The sequence below is a fragment of the Petaurus breviceps genome, unplaced genomic scaffold (assembly GCF_028583685.1).
Source record: "Petaurus breviceps papuanus isolate PSGF00001 unplaced genomic scaffold, PetGlider_PUasm1.0 227, whole genome shotgun sequence".
NCBI classification, from domain to species: domain Eukaryota; kingdom Metazoa; phylum Chordata; class Mammalia; order Diprotodontia; family Petauridae; genus Petaurus; species Petaurus breviceps.
In genome coordinates, this window is record NW_027185896.1 from 6,801,967 (window position 1) to 6,821,592 (window position 19,626).

Sequence of the window (19,626 nt, forward strand, 5' to 3'; positions counted from 1 at the left end):
ACCCACACATGGAGAGGAAGAGAGGGAAGGAGAAGACTGGAAGGCGAATCTTCCACCAAAGTCTTTCTTGGGTGCTTCATTGGGCAGCATGATTTCCCAAAAGGTGTGCTAGGGAAGCCCTGGGGTCCTTTCCAAGACAGAAAAGCTCTGCATAAAGGACCCAGCAATGCCCTGTCCCAGCTCAGGTTAGAGAGAACAGTCACCTGGGGACCCACCATGCAGGTGATGAGGTCTTTGGCCATAACAACTCATGAAATAGAGTCAAGGGTCCTGTGACCTGAATCAGAGGAGGACACTATTGAAATCATACAGTACTGAAGCATATAAATGTTACAATGACATACTGACCCTCTTACCTGGCCAGGCACAGATTGGACCAAGTCTTACTACTGGGTAGATAGATAGGGAGGGGGAGAAAGACAGAGACAGAGACAGATAGAGAGGCAGATAGGAAAACAAATCTATAGAGACAAATAGAGCCTTTATTAAGTATTTATTATATGTCAGTCACTGTGCTAAGGTCCTTTTATTAAGGGGATTTGTTCTGTGAAGTTCATATTCAGTCAAAGGGCAGCACTTGAGGACCTAGAGGGCCACATGTGACCTCTAGGCTATAGGTTCCTCACCCCTGGACTAGAATAAGTGGTTCTCAAAGAGTTATCTGAGTGTCCCTGAGACCATTTCAGGGGGTTCACATGGTCAAAACTATTTTCATAGTAATACAAAGATGTTTTCATTTCTAATACAACTGATATCAATAGATATAATCCATATAAACAAAAGCTTTTTTCTGTGGTAAGGGGAGGATCCTCAGTAATTTTTTAAGAATATAAAGGGGCCCAGCAATACCACTACTAGGTCTGTATCCCAAAGAGAGCATAAAAAAAATATTTATAGCAGTTCTTTTTGTGGAGGCCAAGAATTGGAAATTGAGGGGATGCCCATCAATTGGGGAATGGCTGAACAAGGTATATGAATGTAATGGAATACTATTGTTCCATAAGAAATGATGAGCAGGCAGACGTAAGAAAAACCTAGAAAGATTTACATGAACTAATGCTGAGTGCAGTGAGAAAAACCAGGAAAACAAGTACAAAGTAACATTCTACAATGATCAGCTTTGATAGACTTGGCTCTTCTTAGCAAGACAATGATCTAAGACAATTTCAAAAGACTCCTAATGGAAAATGCTATCCACATCCAGAGAAAGAACTATGGAGACTGAATGTAGATCAAAGCATACTATTTTCACCTTTTTTGTCTTTGTTTTTTCTTTCTCTTGGTTTTTCTCTTTGTTTTGATTCTTCTTTCACAACATGACTAATGTGGAAATATTTTTTAATATGATTGAAAAAGTATAACCTATTTTGCTTGCTTTCTTGGGGAGGGGGAGGGGAGAGAGGGAGAAAAAAATTTGGCACTCAAAATCTTATAAAAGTGAATGTTAAAAACTTTCTTTATATGTAATTGGAAAAAATAAAATACTATTAAAACAAAAAAAAGGATATAAAGGGGTCTGGGCAGCTAGGTGGTGCAGTGGATAGAGCACCAGCCCTGGAGTCAGGAGATTTCAAATCTGAGTTCAAATCCAGCCTCAGATAGTTAACACAAAACTAGCCATGTGACCTTGGGCAAGTCACTTAACCCCAATTACCCTACCTTACCTCCTCCAAAAAGAAGAAAGAAAGAAAGAAAGAAAGAAAGAAAGAAAGAAAGAAAGAAAGAAAGAAAGGAAGGAAGGAAGGAAGGAAGGAAGGAAGGAAGGAAGGAAGGAAGGAAGGAAGGAAGGAAGGAAGGAAGAAAGAAAGAAAAAGAGAAAGAGAGAAAGAAAAAAGTAATTAAGATAGTCCAGAAAAGGACAACTAAGACAGCAAATCAGGGCCCTGAGGCCGAACTCTAACAAGTATCAGTTGAAGGACCAGAGCATGTGTGTTGGCCTGGAGAAGACTCAGGAGGCACATGATAGCTGTCGTCATGCATCTGAAGTCCTATCATGTGAAAGAAGGATTAGGCTTGCTCTGCCTCAGCCCCTAGGGATGTTCTCTGGCTTCCCCCATGCCTGGAATGCTCTCCTCCTCATTTGTACCTACTGGCTTCCCCTGACTTCTTTCACAGCAAACCTTTCCCTATGCCTCCCAATCCCAAATTAATTATCTCCTGTTTATCCTGTACATAGCTTGCTTTGTATATGTGTTCATATGCTGTTTTACCCATTACATTGTAAGCTCCTTGAGGGCAGGCACTGTCTTTTGCCTCTTTTTGTATTCCTAAGCACTTAGTACAGTTCGAGGCACATAGTAGGTGCTTAATAAATGTCTATCGATTAATGTATTAAACTGAGAGCAATAAGCAAATTAGGTTTGATGTTAGGAAAAATTCTCTACCAATCTGAGCTGTCTGAAAGCAGAATGGGCTTCCTCACAAGGCAGTGGGTTCTCTCCCATTAGAGACTTGGGAGCAGAGGATGAATTGACCATGTGCTGAGGGTTTTTTTTAGAGGGAATTCCTTTCCAATTTGGGTTGAATTAAATGACCATTAAAGTGTCTTCCCACTCTGAAATTGTCCGACTGTGATTCTGGCCTCTGGAGCAACCCAGAGTAAGTGCCATCCTTCTTCCTCGTGACGGCCTTTAGCTATTTGAAGACAGAGATTACATCCCTAATAAATCTTCCTCTGAGTCTAGCATAGGATCTAGAGAGAAAAGGGAGCAAGCACCTATTGTGTACCAGGGACTGTACTAACCTCTCACAAATAATATTTCACTTAATCCTCACAACAATCCTGTGAGAGAGATGCTACTACAATTCCCCCATTTTACAGTTGAGGAAACTGAGGCAAGCAGAAGTTAAGTGACTTGCCCAGGGTCATACAGCTAGTAAGTGTCTGAGGCTGGATTTGAACTGAGGTCTTCCTGACTCCAGGACTGTATCCATTGGGCCACCTACTTATTCCCTAAACTTAGAGAGCAACTGATTCAATCCCTCCCTTTTTTTTACAGAGAAGAAAACCAGGCCCCAGGGCAGGTAAGAGGCTTGTCCAAGATTTTATCTTCAGTTTTTTCTACTGTTCCTCATATGACAAGATTCCAAGTCCCCTCACCAGTCTGGTTGGACAGCCATCGGGCTTCCCAAAATGTAGTACCCAAAGTTCTAGACACACTCTGACCAGAATGGATGCCTTCAGAGCACTCACTTCTCCCTCTGAATACCAGGCTTCTATCAATGGGATCCTATGACTTCCATAGTAGTCACTGTTTCTGACCTATGTATAGTCTCATGCCCCCTTAGAAGGGAGGGACGTTGGAATGATTTTTCATACTTTCCTCCTACAGACAGAACTAAAGAAGTCACTTGATGAACCAGAAAGGGAAGATACCCCCAATACCAATCTCCCAGGCTCATCTTCCTTGAAACTGGAAGTGGGCAATATTTGTTCATAGCATGAGTCTGCAGGCAAGGAGCCCCGGGGGTGTAGACTGGGTTTTAAGTCAAGTCCGTGTCTCCCCTCTCAGACCAGGGGCTCCCTGAGTTTAGGGCCATCTCCCCTGCCCCCAATCAGAAGCTCCCTGAGAGTGAGGGAGACCAGGGCTGCCTCGGGGTGAGGCTATGATGCAGACCCTTAGACCAGAGTGGTTCATGACTAAGAGTGGGTCTGGGCCTTCTCTCTCATCCCATCCTCATTAGAGGCACCCTCAAGGCAGCAGCTGTCATCCCCCTCAAGCCAGGATCTCCCTGAGGACACAGAGCACATGTCTCTCCCTTCCTTAGATTAGGGATCCCTTAGAACTCCTCTTCCCCAACTACTCAGTCCTATTTCTGACCCCCAGGGAGCAACTGGCTCAGAACAACAGGTGTAGACAAACTGATGAACCCTGTCAGCGGCAGCTGCCCTTCGACTATGCTGCTGGCTCAGGTGTGAGCGGTCACCTCTCCTGACCTCAAGGACACCAGGCTCCTTCCGGACCATCCCCCAGGGTCACAGCCCTGCATTCCTAGGAGATGGGCTACATCAGGTCATCACCAGGATTTCCGATGCCTATCGGTGTGGATTTCAAAGGCCATGATGAATCAATCCCATTGGGAAACTGACCAGGGCCAAATTTCATCCTCCTGGCTATTTGGGGATTTTGTTCTCTAAGTAGGTGGTAAAACTGAGCTATAGCCCAGCCTACTTGTTCTAAACCTAGACCACCATGGGAAATTAAGCCTTCAATGAGTGTCCCCAAGGGATCAGGCAGCACCTGGCATGAAGAAGAGACAGTTTTTGCTGTTACCTCCTGAGAGAACCATAGAAACAAAGCATAGCAACACTGTAAGAGAACTTGGAACATAGAACACAGCCTGTCAGAGCTGAAAGGGACCTTAGAAAATAGAACACCAGCTGTCAGAGCTAGAACACAGGATGGCAGAGCTAGAAGGGGCCTTAGAACATAGAACCAGGCCTTCAGAGCTGGAAGAAACCCTGGAACCTAGAACACAACTTGTCAGAACTAGAAGGGGCCTTAGAACAAAGAACCAGCCTGTCAGAACGTAACAGAAGACGGACCGCTAGCGCTAGATAGAACCTTTCCCTTAGTTTCTTCTGACGTAAAATGAGGAGACAGGTCTCTGATCTCTAAATGCTAGGACCCCAGCTCCTGCCTGTGCTGCTGCCCAGCTCTGATTATGAGGTTCTGAAGGAGAAAGGCAAGGCCTGAGGGAGCCTAGCTGGGGGAGGAAGGCAGGGGGAGGAGGCAGGCATGGGGAGATGTCCTGCCAAAAACCCTGTTATGGACCTTTTTTTAGGCCTGAGTGGAACACAGCGTCCTGCAGCGCGGGTGGCCACTGGTATTATTAGCTCTACCGTGGGAGGTGGCCCCGGGCCCTTCCCAGCCTCTATTCACAGGGTGCCAGCTGACCAGGCAAGCCCAGGGGATCAGCACTAGCTTCATCCCCAGACTCCAGTGGGGAAACACTCACCCTGGGAAAGAGGAGGTGACTTGTTAGGGTGGAAAGGGAGAAGGAGATGAGGGTGAAGGAGCATTCTCTAGTTTCACCTGTCCCTTGGCCAAATACCTCCACACTCAGTACTACCCTACTCAGAATCTAATTCCTGCTCTTCTAGGCAAAAGTCTCAGCTCTAAAATCCCACCTCCTCCAGGAAGCCTTCTCTGGTTAAACCCAAGGGGGAAAAGAAGGCTCTTTAAACACAGAAAGCACTGAATGAAAGAATCAGTGAATGAATGAATGATTGCTTTGGCCTGGACACAAAGCCCCAGGATTCACCGAGAGCAAAAATTCCAGAAAATCTTCCTACCCCATCCTTTTTGGTCAGTGACCAGGGCCATAGGATTTGGAAAATCCAGTACTTTTTCCAACAAACCACATTGCTATGATCCCAGGACACTTTCATTCACCCCCCACTTCGCCCACTCCTGAACAACAAACCCAAAGCTATAATTTGGAAGGGAGATGCACTTCTAGGACCCAGTTGGGAAGGATAAAGCTGGCACCAATCTCCATTCCCAGTGGGAGAAGAGAAACAATGAGGCCTGTAATGGGGCTCGTGCCACCCCCAGCCACCAAGCACACTATGCACTGACCTCTCATTCCTGTACCAACCCCACATGTTCAACCTCCCACCCCTACCTCTGGGCCTCAGTTCCAAGGCTCTCATCCAAATCTCTACCAGCAGGAGCAGCACCAGAGATGCAACTTGGCCTGATGGAAAGAACCATGGATTGGGAGTAAGGACACCTGAATTCTAGTTCTGGATCATCCTTGGACTTGTGTGACCTCTGGGCCTCAATTCCCCCATTCAATTCTAAAGTTCTAGAATTCTGATCATTGCCAATGGAATTCTATCCACTAAGTTTTTCCAACCCACTGTCCCTCATTGCTCAACAAAAGCTGTAATGGTTAATAGGGGTCAGGAAGAAAAAGAGGAAACTTGATATAGTAGAAAGATTACTAGATTGAAGTCAGAAGGCAGGAAGGAAAGAAGGAAACAATCCTACCACATAGCAGGACCTATGCTCAGTGCCTTACAAATATCTCATTTTGTCCTCACAACAACTCTGGAATTATTATCTCATACTTGAGGAAACTGAGTCAGAAGTTGTGACTTGCCTGGGGTCACATAGCTGGCAACTTTCTGAAGTCAGATTTGAATTCTTGTCTTCTTGATTCTGCTTCTGACTGTGCTACCCAGCTGCCCCTAATAAGAGACAGAAGACTGTCAAATCCCAGATCCATTACTAATGATGAGACTTTAGATAAGTTACTTCATCTATTGGGTCCTGAGCTTTTTCTTCTATAAATTTAAGAGACTGGACTAGAATTAACCTGGGTCCACAAACTTCTTTAAAAAAAATTTTTTTTAGGTATTTCAAGATAATGTTTCATTTTGTATTTTATTCATTTTAAAACATGATTCTGAGACAGGGTCCATTCATTGACTTCATCAGACATTCCCCAAGGAATCCATGACACCAACAATGTTCAGGACCCTTGGATTAAAGGCTCTAACATCTCTTTCTTCTCTAAAGCTTTTAGAATGAACAAGGGCAGGGTGGTGAGAGCTAGGTGGCACAGTGGCCAGACCACTAGCCCTGGAGTCAGGAGAAAGGACTGAGTTTAAATTTGGCCTTAGGCACCTACTAGCTGTGTGATCTTGGGCAAGTCACTTAACCTTAAATGCTTCAAAAAGAATGAACAAGGAGAATAGACCTGGGGATTCCAACCCTTTCTAGATTCAAGGAATCCCTGCATCCATTTAAAGGGGAACCCAGCCCTAAGCAACCCCACAAAATCCCCTTTCTACCCAGCCCCACACATATACCCTGACTTCCAGAAAAGAAAAATTGGCTTCCCAGTCCAACCTTCTTTTTCTTCTTTTCTCCTTACTCCCTACAAGCTAGAAACCACCCAAGGTTGCTGTGGGATAGGCTACAGAAGACCCTGACTATGCCAGGGTTATGCCAGCTTGGCCATAGGTAGCCATGGGCACCAGGCCTGGCCAAGATCTGGCCATTTAACCCCCTACCCAAATCCCCAACATTTGCTGACTGAGAAAAATTTGTGGATGTGGTGAGGCAGGCATGGACCCAGCCATGCAGATCAAAGGGAGTCCCAGTCACCAGGAAGAATGTTTGAGAATTCCCCAATTCCCTCCCCCCACACTGGGCCTTTCCCTTCCAGCCATTTACCTCCCTTCCCCAAGTTGACCTATTTTCCTGCCTGATAGGGAAAGGTTTCCATGCATCTCAAGCTTTTCCACTTTTGAAAGAGCCTACCTTTGTATTCTCCCCCAAACCAGTAGGACAGGCAGGGCAAGGGGTTATTATCTCCATTTGACAGATAAAGACACTGAGACCCAGGGTGGGAAAGTGACCTGCTTGAGGTCATATGGAAAGTTAGCCACAAAATCAGGCCTCCTCATCCAATCCTACTAAGTGCTGTTTTTTTCTCAAGGCAGTTCATGATACCCCCTCTACCTGCTCCCAAAGTCCCAGAGAAACCTTCAACGACAACCAATAAAAAAGAAAATACAGGCAAAAGAGGTCAAACAAAGAGGTCTGCCAGCGGCTCATTGGGTCACCTTATGTCAAGTGAGAACAATAATGGTTCCCACCTCCCTCCCAGATCCAGTCCCAGAATGAGTCAATCCTATGCCCAGAGCCTGATGGAGTTCTGATCCTGGCCCCAGCCTGAGCCCTGATCTTGATCCCAAACTGAGCCTGACGTGGGTTCTAGAGTGAGCACTAACCTTGAATCATTCTAGAACCCTGATCTTGGCTCCAGGCAAAGCCCCTGACTCTGGTCCCAGAATGAGCCACAGAAACAGCCTTGAACCCAGATCCAGATCGGACCTGACCCTGGTCCCTCCCTAAGCTCTGGCTGTGACCTGAACCTGATACTAGAGAAAGCCATAGATATAATCCATTACAGACTCAGCCTACACCCTAAGAGCTCTATGGTCTGGCGAGAGGTTAAGGATTATACTGGGATCTAGAATTCAATTTAATTCAATAAATATTTATTAATATATCTTTGTCAGGCAATGTGCTAAACACTGGGGAGGCAAATAATAAAAAGAAAAAGAATCCCTGCTCTCAAGTTTACAATCTAAGGGGGGAGATGACACAAAAGAAAGCTGAATGGGGTGGGGGACACCAAGGGGTACCTGCCTGGGAGGCATCTTATTACTGGAGAAGAGAAGAAACTGGTGGTTCTAGACTCATCCTCTCCTGGGGGGTCTGGGGGCCTGGAAAGGATCCCCCAAGTACCAAAGCTAAGGGAAGGCAGGTGGGTTTAGGGCTGAATGGTTTGCCCTCCCCCTTCCTGAGCAGAGGAGGCCTCCCTACCTTCCCCTGAACTGCCCTTCCCCCCCTTCCCTCACATTACCCACTTCAAAAGGTTTTTCTATTCCCTCCTCCCACCCCCACCCCCCAATTTTTGGAGGAAGATGACACACTGAACCATTACAGTGTGATTTATGACTCTGACGGGAAAGGAGAAACACAGACTATTTCTGGGCTGGCTTTTTTTATTGGTTTTGGCTTCTGGCAGAGTTAAGGATGACGAGAGGAAGGGAAGGAAAGAGAGACACACAGACACAGCCAATCACATACTGACGTGCAGTCGCTGGCACGTGGAGAAACACGTACACTGGCATGTAGAGACACGCTCGCCAAAGTCACAAGCACACACACAGACACTACATACACACAATCCTATAATCTAGGGAGGCATTCACTGACATACATATACGTGGTCACTCACTGAGACACAGGGGACTCACTGAGACTCACTGAGTCACTGTACGGAGGGTGCAGGAGGCACAATTAGGAAGACCTGGGTTTGAATCCTCTAAATCTCAGTTTCCTTATCTGTAAAGAAGAGGGAATAATAACAGCACTTACCTCCCAGGATTGTTGTGAGGATAAAGCTATTTGCAAACCTTTTGTTATTGTTCAGCCATATCAGACTCTTCTTGACCCCATTTGGGGTTTTCTTGGAAGTGATAATGGAATAGTTTTCCATTTCCTTCTCCAGCTCATTTATAGATGAAGAACTGAGGCAAACATTTAAGTGACTTGCCCAGGGTCGAGCAGCTCCTAAGTTTCTGAAACCGAATTTGACTCTAGGCTAGACACTATCCACTGCTCCACCTAGCTGCCCAAATCTTGCAAACAATGGTGCATTATATAAAGTTAGCAATTATGATTGTTATATATTGATGGATTCAGGGAAGGAAAGAAGAAAGGGCTGGAGTCAGAGTGGACTCCTGTCCTCTCCTCTCTCCCTTTGGATTCCCTTTGCTCCTCCTCTGCTTCTAATTCCTCTTGTCTCAGGAATGTTGGATAAATCCATCACCTGGGTGATTAGGGGACTGAGTGTGTGACCCATCTCAGGAGGGGGTGAGTTTTTAAAGAGAAGCCTGGAGAGAGCAGTGTCCCAATGGAACAAGGCTCTTAAAGTGACAGACCAAAAATTGTCCCCTTTACTTGAGGTTGGACCTATCTGAACTCTCCCAGAAGATATTGGCCTCTGCTTCCAGAGGATCCTTCCCCTTTGGCAGCCTTTTCATCTGGTTAACCATCCCTTCCATCCTTCAACCAATCTTTCTTAAGAACCCTTGTGGACTGTCTAACCCTCAGAGAATAATATAGGGAGGCTATACCAGAGGAACAGATCTAGGCCCTGCCCTCAGGGAGGTCACAGTTTGGAAAAGTGGCCCTTTAGAAAGCAAGACATGCTCTACAGAGTCAATAGAGGGTGGAGACACCTCTAATCTGTGAGCTCTGAAAGCTGAGAAGAAAGCCAGCTATGGAAGAACCCAGCTCCTGAGAGGGAATTGTTCTCTGACTCTTAGGGGAAAGGGGGATTTCTTGCTCCTCCCCCTGACTCTCCACCAACAGCCAGGTCACAAAGTCTTTCCGAAAAGGAAGAGGCACCATGCCCAGCGGGAAGCAGGTCTAGTGAGCTCAAGGCATGAGCCCAGAAAAGCTTTGTGAGTCAAGAGGGTTGGTTGGTTGTTGTCCTTCAATCTTTAAGAGGACCAAAATGACATCACCATGCTAAGATTATTTACAGTGTGTCCAACTGTGGTCGATCAGACCAACATGAGCTCAGAATGGTCTACCACAGGTCAGGAACAAATAGTCCGTGTGAACATTTGGGGTGGATTCTCCAAATTTGTGCATCCTGTGTTTCCTTTGAGCTGTCTCAATTCTGCTTTGCTCATAGAGCACACACCTTCTCTGATGTGGGCACGCCATGCCAAGCAGTCCTGTGCCAGTGTCTCCCAGGTCACACAATAAGTTCCAAAGTTCTTAAAAGAGACCTTGATAGTGTCCTTGTACCACTTCTTCTGACTACCATGGGAGCTCTTGCCCTGTGTAAGTTCTCCATAAAATAGTCTTTTTGGCAAGCATATGTTATGCATTCAAACAATGTGGCTAGCCCATCAGAGTTGCACTCTCTAAAGCAGAGTTTGAATGCTTGGCAGTTTAATTTGAGTAAGAACCTCAGTGTCTGGTACCTTGTCCTGCCAGGGGATCTTCAGAATCTTTCTAAGACAATTCAAATGGAAGCTATTCAGTTTCCTGGCATGGCGCTGGTATACTGTCCATGTTTCATAGGCATGCAATAATGAGGTCAGCAAAAAGGCTCTGTAGACCTTCGGTTTGGTAGTCAGTCTAATACCTCTTCTCTCTCACACTTTGCTTCAGATCCTCCCAAATATGGGGCTAGCTCTGGCAATTCGTGCATCAACCTCATTATCAATGTGTGCATCCTTGGAAAGTACACTACCAGGAGCTATGGAAAGAATCAGGTACAGGAAGCCCAGCTGAAGGACCCTCCCAGGTCCTACTGGGAGGACTGTGATGCTGCCCAAGGGGGACCAGCATGCGGCATCATGAGAAGGAGAAGGGGATGTCAGGGCCATATGGTGACAGAATTCTTCATTGCCTGGGCTACTTGCATTTCCTAGATGTGGCATTTCTCTACTGGGAAGAATATATACATACCACATATGTATCCACTCTTTCCACTGATGGGAGGGGGTTGCCCAGAGGGGGAGTTACTCTAGAACTCTTCAAGTGAAGGCTGTAGGACCACTTGCTTCCTCACTACTCACATTTCAATCGTCTCAAAGACCATTGGCCCTGGCTCCTCCTTCCTTATTTCCATTAATATTTCCAGCCTTGGAGTGTGAGATCCCAATCCAAATGTGTGGTAGAGAACATCAACCCACCAGGGAAGGGTTGAGGCAGGGCATGGTGGATCATAGCCAAAATCCCCATCTCCTCAGCCTATGTCTGAAACATTCATTACCCTTAAAAAAAAAAAAAGTGGCCTGAGGGAAGAACTAATTTCATTGTGTAGAGAGCAGAAACGCAGACTAAGTCAATATCTTTCTGCACTAGGGGTTCAGCAGGAGAAGAGTCCTCCCCCAGGGGAGAACCTCTGACTGGTAGATTATCTTCCTATGTTTGCTGAGAAATTCTTAACCCTCCCCTCATTTAGTATCCAGTCACAGAGTCTCAGGGCAGATAAGGAACTCAGAGGCAGTCTAGTCCAATCTCTAGCTGAAAAAGAATCTCATTCATGATATTTCTAACAAAAAAGCATCCACTTCAAGACTTTTAGGAGGATGAGCTCACTACCTCCTAAGACAACAACTTCCTTTTGGAGATAGCTCTAACTGTTGGCAATTGTTTCTTTGCATCAAGCCTAAATGTGTAGTTTCTACCCATTGCTACCCTCTGGCATCAAGCAAAAAAAGTCTAATCTTTCTTCTGTGTGAGATTCCTTCAAATGCTTGAAGAATTGCCCTAAGACTTTTCTTCCAATGACTAAACCTTCCCACTTCCTTCAACCAGTCTTCATGTGCATGGAAAGAGGGCTGGGTCCTGAGATAGAAAACCTGGCTTCAAATTTTGCCTCTGATGCCTATGACCTTGAACAAATCCTTTCACTTCCCTAGCCTCAGTTTCCTTACCTATAAAATAAGAGGGTTGACCTAGAGGTAACTCTCAGATCTAGGATTGTAATGGTGTGGCATGAAATCTAGGCCTTTCATTATTCCATCTGCCCTCCTGTCAAATCACAGACTCTAAAAAACCCAACCAAACAAATAAACAAAAAAACCTCCTTTTCCATTCCTCCTTTTTGTCTGGGACTCATGCAAGCCCAGAGTGAAATGTATGTCTCTGCATGTATTTGGGGGAGGAGGATGGTAATTTTCATTTGTGAGAGGTCCTGTTCCTTTGGGAAGAGCCCAAATCCTTGGGATAACTCAACCTACGAATGTATCAGCTGGGGCCAGGCTTACAAGTGACTGATTCCTTCAAGAGGGTCAACTCTAGCAGCAGCCTGAAGCACTCAAGGCTGTGTTCTATTACCTCAGGATTTCTTAAAGTAAAAGTACCTAAACTGTAATGCAAGAGGATTTTCCTTTTAGCTCAAAGGTAGGGTAGAAATAAGGATGTTAATGGGGAAATGAGACAGAAATTGTATTTGGAAATTTCCTTGGAGTTTAAATAATGGTGAGGGCAGAGGACAAGCTGAATTTGTTATTGATCTAGGGATTAGTCTATGTAGATGATTCTTATATATTTAAAAACCCTAAGCCAAGTAAGTCTAGAGGAACCCGGGCCTAGGGTAGAGAGGCAAATGTTTGCTTCATTTCTAACTCTCCTACCCACCAAGTGGGAGAAACTCTTAGTTTCTCTATCTGCTTTTAAAGATGGGATTAGATTTTTCATCTCATGGGATCCACTTGTCATCAGTATATGGGGCATAATCATCATTATCCCCTCCACATATAGAACCATGGCACCATGGAGCCAAGGAGGACCTTGGAGATCATCGAATCCATCTCATCCAATCCATTCCCTTTAGGAAGGAAACAACAACTGAAGCCTGGAAAGGAGGAAAGGATTTGCCCAAGAGTACAGCCTTCCTGGCTACCAGCCCAGGGGTCTTTCCAAAACACCACATTGTTGTTGTTCAGTCATTTTCCATTGATCTGACTCCTCACCACCCTTTGGGGATTTACTTGGCAGAGACTGGAGTGCTTTGCCATTTCCTTCTCCAGTTCATTTTACAGATGAGTAAACTGAGGTAAACAGGGGTAAGTGACTTGCCCAGGATCACACAGCTAGATTTAAACTCATGAAGATGAGTCATCCTAACTCCAGACCTGACATGTACTGTGCCACCTAGCTGCCCCACATGCCATATTACCTCCTCTCAATTCAATTAACTCATTATTCACTGAGTCAGATAATGCCTCAGGCAAAGAGTCAGGAAGACTTGAGTTTAAATCCTGCCTCAGACAATTATTAGCTGTGTGACCCTGGCCAAGTCCCTTAAGCCCTGTCAGCCTCAGTTTCCTCTTCTGTAAAGTGAGACTAATAATAACCTTTACCTCCCACAGTTGTTTTGAAGATTAAATAAAATAATAATTGTAAACCTTACCTCAGTGGATGGCACACAGCTATATAAATTAGCTACTATTATCATTCATCCAAATACTTATTAAGAACTTACTACCTGCCATACTAAGCTCAGATGTAAAATGTGAAATTAAAAGACTCTATGGAATCTGTGGGGAAATGGATGTTTGCAGTCTAAAGGGTCATAGATTTAGAGCTAGAAGCTGATTTTAGAGAATGAATCCAATCCCCTTGTTTGGAAGATTAGATGGTAAGGACCCAAGGTAAGGTATTTACTCACTACAAGCTCTATCCACTACACTGTGAATCAGGGAATGCTTCATGATGGAGGTGACAAGAGTCACTAACCAATATCACGAGGCACGGCTTGGCTCATCCTTGAGGCGTCATCATCAAGTACAGAGCCTTAATACACTTAATAGTGATATTAATAATAAAAATTAACAGCAATAATAAAATTAAACTTAATATGCTAGGTACTTGATAACTGTTTGCTGACCTGAGCCCGGGGAGATACAACTAAAAAGCTGTAGGTGTTGATAGGGGTTTGCCTGCCCCTAGTCCTTGATCTCAAGCCTGGGAAAGGTGCCATACTTGCCCTGGGCTCTTTTGCCTGTCCCAGGACCCCACTGTGGTCACATGTCTGGCCTAGGGTGATATAAAGATATGGGGAAGTTCGGGAGAGTGTGACTCTCACAGGTGATTCCCAGATCCTGCCCCCCCCCTCCAAAAAAGAAGAGGAGCTCCCCAACCAAGCTCATGTAATGGAGGGAGGTATCTCCAAGTCTCCCTCCCCTCTATGTGGATTGACTTTGGCTGGGCCAGGGCATAGCTGACCAATGCCTGAGTTGGCCTCATTTCCTAAGGAATTCCTACTTCCTTTCTGGCTCAAGTTCCCTGGAAAACTGTCTCCAGCCTTCTCCAGCTCATCCTCAGAAGGCCAGACTTCCCTTGCACTGCCTGCCCGCCCCCTCAGGAAGCTGCCCCACCCTTCCCCCAGCAGCTGTGAGGCAACCTGGAAGGGTCCGAGGCTCCCGGGGAGGATCGTGAGCTACAGAGCTGGAAGGGATGGGAGAGCTGGGGTCCAGCTCCCTTGTCTGACAGGTGAGGAGGCTGAAACTCAGCTGCCTCCAACCTTCATATTCCACCTTTTAAAATTCAGGAGAACTGGCCTTCAAAGTGCCCGGAGTTTCCAGCGGCTCTCAGTAGTTTGGAGTGGATTCGCCCAAAGTGTAGCTAGAATGCTGTGTTAGAAAGACTATATGGCCCAAATCCAGCCCCTGATGCTGTGTGACTCTGGGCAAAGCCCTTGAACTCTCTGTGGCTGCTGCCATTGACACTACTTTACTAAATTCTATTGGGACGGTCCCAGGAGCTCCCCAGCCCATCCTCTCTAAGACCCCTCTAGAAGCAAACCTTCCTAATGGGAAGATCATCAGCCCTCTCCACCTATGGGACCCCTTTATAAGACGACTTTTATATCTCAAACTGCAAGATAGCAGGCAAGGACTCCACAGTGACTCTAGTCCAAACTCCTCATTTACAGGTGAGGAAACTGAGACCCAGAGAGGAGAAGGTTCTTATCCAAAGTCACCTGGTATAATTATTATCCTTTCATTCAATTCAATCAACATCTACTATTTTAGGGGTCGCTAGGTGGCACAGTGAATAGAGCACCGGCCCTGGAGTCAGGAGGACCTGAGTTCAAATCCAGCCTCAGACACTTAACATGAAACTAGCCATATGACCTTGGGCAAGTCACTTAACCCCAATTGTCCTGCCTTTACCCCCTCCAAAAAAAAAAAGAAAAAAAATCTACTATTTTCATGGCACTATGGTGTTAGATCATGAGGAGGCTTCTGGGAGTCACCATGGGTGGAACTCTGGACCTGGAGTAAGATCTGAGTTCAAATCCAGCCTCAGACACTTTTTAACTGCATGACCCTGACTGGGCAAGGCACTTTACTTCTGTCTGTCTCAGTTTTCTCTACTGTAAAATGGGGATCATAACGGTACCTACCTCCAGAGGCTATTGTGAAAATCAAATTAATATTTGTAAAGAGTTTTGCAAATCTTAGTGAGCTATGTAAATGTTGGCTATTATTATTTTTAAAACATAACTAATATTCATTTAATATGTTAAGGCTTTTAAAACACTTTCTCAGTGATAGCCCCTGATAAGTCAGTTGCACTAGTATTATTTATTATCCCAATTTATCTATGAAGAAACTGAGATCCAGAGAGAGGAATGGACTTACCCAAGGTCACACAGCTAGTTAGTAGCATGGCTGGGAGCTCTTTCCACTATGTTCCCTTACCTCTTCCTCCATCACTTGGGAGTTATCTAGGTCAAGACTTCCCTTTATTGATATTTATCACTGAGAGAGGACTGTATTTTATTGGGCTTTATTATCCTGGATAAAACTACCTGGAAATAAACTGGGACTCGGACCCAGAAGGAATTTGGGTTCCAAATCTAGTTCTACCCCTCATAAGCCAGGTGACCCCAGAAAAGACACTTTCTCTCTCTGAACTTTAGTTTCCTCATCTGTCAAATGGAAATCATAACACTACCTACTTCATAGAGATATTAATAAAGCAATTTGTGAATCCTAAAGTGTTATAGAAATCAATCAGTCAATCGATAAACATTTATTAAGTGCCTGCTATATGCTGAGGGCAGCTGGTGGCACAGTGGATAGGGTGCCAGGTCTGAAGTCAATAAGACTTCCTGACTTCAAATCTGGCCTCAGACACTTACTAGCTATGTGACCCTGAGCAAGTCACTTCACTCTGCTTGCCTCAGTTTCCTCATCTGTCAAATGAACTGGAGAAGAACATGACAAACCACTCCAGTATCTTTAGACATAACTCAACGACAATTGTATGCTGGGATATGCAAGCACCAGGGTTCAACAATTCCTTCCCTAAAGGAAGATCTTAAAGATCTTATATTGGGGGGTGCAGGGTGGGGTGGAGAAGAACAACATATACACATACAAAAGGAGATTTTTTAAAAAACATATGCAAGGTAATTTGGGGAAGAAAGGCAGCTAGAAGGGATCAGGAAAGAAGGAGGAGACTGTGAGCTGAGTTTTGAAGGGAAAGAGGGAGTCTAAGAGGCAGAGGAGTGCACTCCAGGCATGAGGGACAGCCTGTACAAAGGAATGGAAAATGAAGATGGAAAGCCGTGTGTAAAAAATCAGCACTATGTGAAGGAAGGGAGGGCACTTGCAATATAAAGACACAAAAGGTTGAGGATCTTAAAGCACTCTTCTGCTGACCCACCCCCTACCTCCACAGGCCTTTGAGCCAAAGAGTCGCAGAAAACTGGTGCCTGCCTGAAAACCAGCTGCGATTTCCATCCATCTCTGTCCCCATGGGGACTCTCTGGGAATGACCAGGCTCCCTGGTGGTCCTGGCGGCTCCCAATGACTTTTTGCAGCCAGCTAATTGGCACAGCATCCGGGCGCCTGCTAATTGGCTTCATTAGCCAATGAGCCGCTCAGGGACCCAGAAAGAAGGCATCTCTAGGAAAACATTAGAGAAACCCTGGCACAGCAACAGTCCCACCCCCGTGTGAGCATGGGGTTCGGGGAGGGTGCCAGCTAATTGCCCATAGAATAAGACAATTAGGTCTGCTCACTTTGTTATCTACTGAAGCTAATGAGAGAGAGAGGAAAGAAAGACAGAAAGGAAGGAAGGAAGAAGAGAGAGGAGAAAGAAAAAGAGAGAAAGAGGAAAGAGAAGAAGAGAGGGGAAGAAGAGGAGAAGAAAGAGAAAGAAAGAAGAGAGAGAGAAAAAGAAAGGAAGAAAGGAAGGAGAGAGAAAAAGAGAGGAGGAGAATGAGGAAAGAGAAGAGGAGAGGAAAAGAGAGAAAGAAGAGAAAGAGAAAGAAGAGGAAAGAAAGAAAAACAGGAGGGAAGGAAGAGAGAGAGAGAGGAAGAGACAGACAGACACAGAGAGAAAGACAGAGAGGAACTAAGAGCTTGTCTCCACAACCTTGACTTAGAGGTAAAATCAGCTCATTCCACTCGACCTCATCATCTTCTCAAACATTGAAGGAGACCTTACCGGGTCTGGCTCCCAGGAGCCTTCAATGACCATGCCAGTCCATACTGACCCATCTACTTTCTTAGATTCTAACTATTTGTGTTATTCAATTGGATACCTTATCACACCGAGTCTTACTAATTAATTATCTTTCATTTCCAGTAACTCACTTGATCATGGGGACATTGTTTCCAGTGGGAGAGCCCTGCATTATTCAGACTGGGAATTTCCTAAGGACAGAAGTTGATCTTCTCCTCCTTTGTCTCCTTCATGGGGAATTCCATGAGGGCAGGGCCTGGGTTTGCATCTCCTCTGACCACCATCTATCCCTGCCCAAATTGGGGAGGGGGGGGAGGAGAAGCAGTCCCTTGTTTAGAATTTGGAGCTAAAAGTTTAAAGCATAGATGGGACCCAAACTCAGGACTTTTCCTCAGATTATTCCTCTTCTTTACTAAAGAGACAACCTAATATCATAGAAAAGGCTCTGGACTTAGAGGCTCCTGCCTCTGACTTTTACTAGTGTTATGTCCATGAGGAAGGCATCAGTTGAGCTCTCTGAACCACGGTTTCTTCATCTATGAAGTGGGAATATTAATACCCATAGTCTTTATCTCATAGGTTGCCCTGAGAATCAAAAGAGATCATGTATGTAAAACACTTTGCCAAAATGCTTTGCAAATGTCAGGTATCATTAAGGAGTTGAACAATTAGAGAATAATAGGCTTTGAGGACTGAAAGGGACCTTAGTGTTCATGGAGTCCAGCCCCCTTTTTATGATACAGATGGGAGAGAGGAAGGTCACAAAGGCCCCATAACAAATATGGGACTAAAATCCAAGTTTCCAACTCACAGTTCAGGGAGAAAAGGCAAATAAAGTGAATCAATCAACTATCAATCCACAAGTATTCATTAAGAACCTGCTAGGAGCCAGACACTGTGTTAGGCTCTGGGGTCACAAATACCAACCATAATGAGACAAATCCTAGTCCCAAGGAGCTTGCTGGGAAGGAGAGGATTTGGGGTGGTAAGAATGATTGATTGTTCATGTCCAATTCATATCCCAGGGCTGTGCCCTTGGATTTGGCCATGAAAAGAGAGAACTGAGACAAGAGAAAGAACAAGAATTGGAGACAGAAATTTGGGGCTGCACAGACTCAGACTCAGTGCTCTAGGGCTGGGGGAAGGCTGAGATATCCACATACGTGGCATGAGGGACTCATATGGCCCCCAGGATGGCAGCAGAGAGGCACAGGCTAGAAGCTACAGGAATGTTAGCCAAGAGAAGCAGCATGGCAGTGGGAGAGGGGAAGAAGGACTCCCTGGACAAATAGGGAAATTCTTGGAAGAGACATTTCCAGATTACATGGGAGCCATAGCTAAGGAACAGCAAGGGATGGAGCCACAAAATGGTAGAACCAACCTAGGATTCATCTTCCCTTGCTACCATGAGGCCTATGGAGGAGGATTAACTCCTACTTCTACATCTGTGATGAGAGGAGCTTCAACCCTGGAACTCAGGCCAGCTGGCCACACATCAACTCATCATCTTTGCTATCTGTGCTAAAGGGGAAGACCTAAGCCTCGGACATTCACATCTTACCTCCTCAAGGGAATTTACCACCTTGTTAAAGAAAATCGAGACAATGGAGAGAGAGAGAATAGAGGTAGCGGGGTAGAGAGGCAGCTGAGAGACAGAAAGATTTGCATTCAAGTCCTGCCTCTGACCTGTACTGACTGTGGGACCCTAGACAAATCCGTTCAACCTCTCAGGGCTTAAGGTGGGACTGCAGCTTTCAGAGTAGTGGCCTGGAGACTGCATTGGTAGGAGTTTCCTCTCTGGGAGAACCCTAGCTAGATGAAATCCAAGTCCTGAATAAAATAAACATTGTTATTGTTGTTCAGTCATTTCAGCTGTGTGTGCTTCTTTGTGACCCCATTTGGGGTTTTCTTGGCAGAGGCACTGGAGTGGCTTGTCATTTTCCACTCTAGCTCATTTTTCAAATGAGGAAACTGAGGCAAACATGGTTAAGTGACTTGACCAGAATCACACAACTAGCAAGTATTTGAGGCCAGATTCTGTCCACTGCACCACCTAACTGCCCCAAAATAATAAACATGAGAAGTA

General features: G+C 45.3%; 1 long non-coding RNA gene across 1 annotated transcript in view; it reads right to left on the minus strand.

The window, feature by feature from the left end:
• The window catches only part of LOC138166937 (uncharacterized), a 37,008-nt gene extending 27,872 nt beyond the window's left edge, over positions 1-9,136 (minus strand). Inside the window, exon 1 of the long non-coding RNA XR_011169780.1 lies at positions 8,904-9,136. This is a non-coding gene — a long non-coding RNA (uncharacterized lncRNA). The remainder of the gene's footprint in view (positions 1-8,903) is intronic.
• Positions 9,137-19,626: the final 10,490 nt, after the last annotated feature.